Genomic DNA, 3,773 nt, shown 5'->3' with positions numbered 1-3,773 from the left:
TGCTGAAGGGAACCAGCAGTTAGCGTAATGGCTATGTCGCTGGACTCCCACGTAGTCCACCGCGGTTCACGTCCCGGACCCGGTGGCTTAAAACTCACACCGGGCACGTGTGCGTCCGTGCCCAAGATCCCAAGAGGAGAATGGAGGAGAAGGGATTGTGGCGTGACCATCCCCCCTGGGAGGTGATTTCTCGCTTTCTGTCTCTATGTCTCTCTGTCTGTCTGGCGAGCGCATGCGCCCTATAGCAAAAACCTCTCAAAAAAAAAAATGCTGAACAAATATTTACAACAATTTCAAGGGACCCCTAATTATTGACTTGCTGAAGATACTTATGGGTCTCTATTTGCCCTACCCACCTGGGAGCGCTTCCGGTGGGGCAGGTAGAAGGTATGAGGATAGGTTGGAGCTCTGTGGGGATACCTGAGCCTCTGCAGACATAGGAGAACCCAAATGCTCACTGGACACGTACAGGACTGTGTTGCATCCACACTCAGCATGACAAATGGAGAATGCAGGGAGGCACCATAATGTTAAGCATCTTTTCATCAACTCAGGATAAGCAGAAGATTCCAGGAGTCCTGTGTGTATGTGTAGGGTGTGCTGCTGCTCACTGAGCCCCTGTGTGGGGGCTGTGCCTAGCCTTCTTGTAAATGCAACGTTGGCATAACCTTTGGAGTTATTGACAGCATGCCCCTGGGGGGCTAGCTGGGAACTGCTTTGTAGGAGTAGAGGGATCAATGACAGCTCTTGAACAGACATTGCAAAAGAAGTCTCCTGCTTTGTGAGGACCCAGAGCCTTGAACCTTACACCATCTGCAGGCCCTCCAACAACACAGGCTGTTGCAGTTTCATGTTTCTGGCTATTCTTGGCATTCCATGTCATTAAAGGAGCTGGGATACAACTGCCCTATGGAGCATTAAGGAGCATATCCCATTTTCCAAAAGCTTTAAACATCATTGGTCTTCTTTATGGATATTCCAAACCTCCATGCTCCTGAACTGATACTGGACTGCTAGATAGTCTCACGGAGCTCATACTGTCTTCAGCAGCTCTGCAGTCCAGACATACCTTATAAAGAGCTCAGCCAATACAAAGACTAAAGCCTAATTTCTGGGCCAGCCCTATAGTGTAGTGGTTAAGTGCTGCACAAGGGAAGCCAGATCCCCCATGGGTCATCATGGTTCAAATTCCAGCCCCTGAGACTTGAGAAACATGCTGGGTATGTGCATGAGTGCCCAGGATCCTGGCTGGATGGAGAACTGAAGAAAAAAAGATTGTGGAGTGACCAGACCCCACTGAGGCTTACATTCTCTCCTCCTCCTTCATATTCACTCTCTGTCGCATGTATGTGCATTAAAAAATAAAAAAAACAGGGACCAGCAGATGGCATAATAGTTATGTCGCTGGACTCCCATGTATTCAACCATGATTCGAGTCCCGAACCTGTAGCTTAAAACTCACACCAGGCATGTGTATGTGTGTGCCCAAAATCCTGAGAGGAGAATGAAGGAGAAGGGACTGTGGCATGTCCATCCTCCCTGGGGGGTGATTTCTCGCTTTCTGTCTCTCTGTCTCTATCTCTCTGGTGAGCACATGCGCCCTATAGGAAAAAAATCTCTATTAAAAAAAAAATAACAAAGCAAAACCCAAACCCTCATTTCTGACCTTAGTACATGTCTGAATCTTTCTTTAGTTTTATTCTCCGCTTACTAAGCAACAACAGGCCTTTCTGTTAGCTCACTCAGTATAAATGGACATAAACCTTGCTACACAGGAATTTCCTGCAAAAGCTCACTAATAAGGCATGTATGAATCGAGGCGCTGTTACGCTAGAGTCTCTAGCATCTCCAGATGGTCTTGGATGCATGCATTCTTCCCATTGCCGGCCCTGTACGTTTAGGGGCACGGCAAGATGTCATGGCCCAGTCAAGGGCCCTGAAGCCCTCGAGACCAGAGCTGCATCCAAGTGTCACTCGCAGACTCTGTGACTTGTGCAAATTACTTAGCCTTTCTGAATCTCTTCTGAAAACGGAGATACTAATTTCTGTTCTGCGTGGTTAGTGTTCAGATGACAGACAATGTTCAGAAAGTGCCAGCATTTCTCAGCCCCTTTGAAGACCCAATAAATGATGGTTATTATGTTATTATCCCCAGGGCTGCTACTTGTACCACTGGGCCTCCTTCACAGACCAGATCAAGGCACCAGGAAGAGCGACAAAAACAGTCTGAGGGAGCCTGATTCCTCCTCTGAGAGACATCAAAGGGATCCCCTAAAAGTAGAGAAATGCTCCAGTTCAGAGAACCTCCCCAGATGGAGGTCTCTAGACTCGTAGGTGCCCAAAGAGACCAACTCACAAACAAACCAAAAATTGCCACTAAAAAAACTCTGTTTTCTCATATTGGGATCATTCATAGAATAGTCTATGGAAAATGAACATAATGAACATTTTTGCTTCTAAAATATGTTCTCTTGGGGGGAAAGGATAAGAGGAGTCTCTTGTTATTAGATCCCTCCAATCTTACAGGGAGCGGCATGGAGGACACCCAGTTAGGTAAGGAGGAATGCACCGTACAGGAAGTTTCTCATGAAAGGCAGAATGTGGGCCGTGGGGCTGTTTGAGAATTTGAGATATTTGCCTCACTTCTTGATTTTTTTTTTTTTTGAGAGGTTTCTCTGCTATAGGGCACGTGCACTCGCCAGACAGACAGAGAGAGACAGAGAGACAGAAAGCGAGAAATCACCCCCCAGGGGGGATGGCCACGCCGCAATCCCTTCTCCTCCATTCTCCTCTCAGGATTTTGGGCACACACGCACACGCGCCTGGCGTGAATTCTAAGCCACCGGGTCTGGGACGCGAACCGCAGTCGACTATGTGGGAATCCAGCGACATAGCCATTACGCTAACTGCTGGTTCCCCACTTCATGATTTTGACAGGACTTTTACTATTTTATTTTTTACCTGCGGTGTCTTTTTGAGGGCAGTAGCAAACTGAACACTCCACTTCCATCATGTGTCTGTCTCATGTCCTCAGTGTGACGGGTCATTCTTTGAGTACCTGAGTCTCTTCAACGTGTGAAAACTCTGTGGCACCTCTCCCACGTCTCTGCCCATCACTATTTCTTCTTCTGATTGACAGAATGTTTCCTGTATTTAAGGCCCATTTGGTAGGTGAAGTCTTCTTTAGAAGAGATGTTTTGAATACAAACCCCACAATCTTCCCCAAGCTTGCTTAAGCAAGAATAGGGATTAGTTGCAAGGCTATAGGCTTTTATCCCAGAAAACACAGGTAGGGAGTGTCCCTGGGAAGCAGAAGGGACTAGAAATAGAAATTGAGATAGTCTAGGAAATAATGACCTCTGAGGCCACTTGGTCTTCAATTCATTCTGACCTCCCTCTGTCCATCTGTATTATTTATCTGTGTTTCTGTCTCTGCTTCTCCCTGTATTTCTGTATGTCTCTGTCTCTTTCGCTTTGTTATTTTACTCCCCTCTGGTTTCTTAAAGGCTCAATCCAGTCCTGACACTGAGTATCCTTATACTGGGAGCCATAGAGACTTGACTTAGGTGTTCTGTGTTCCATTTCTAACTTGCCAAGGGAAAAATCATCTCAATAGTTCATCCTTTTCTCTAGGTGGGTCCTCAGTGAGTCAGGAGAGCTACTTGATCTGTCATTCCAAAAGTCACAAGGACGAAAGATGCAGTCCTATTTCTCCAGCTATGAAAACTTCCTGAAGACAAAAATCAGTCTGTCCACTTGATCCAGCACCCAGT

This window comes from Tupaia chinensis, unplaced genomic scaffold, assembly GCF_000334495.1.
Source record: "Tupaia chinensis unplaced genomic scaffold, TupChi_1.0 Scaffold145396_1, whole genome shotgun sequence".
Taxonomy (NCBI): Eukaryota; Metazoa; Chordata; class Mammalia; order Scandentia; family Tupaiidae; genus Tupaia; species Tupaia belangeri.
This window is presented reverse-complemented; position numbering follows the sequence as displayed.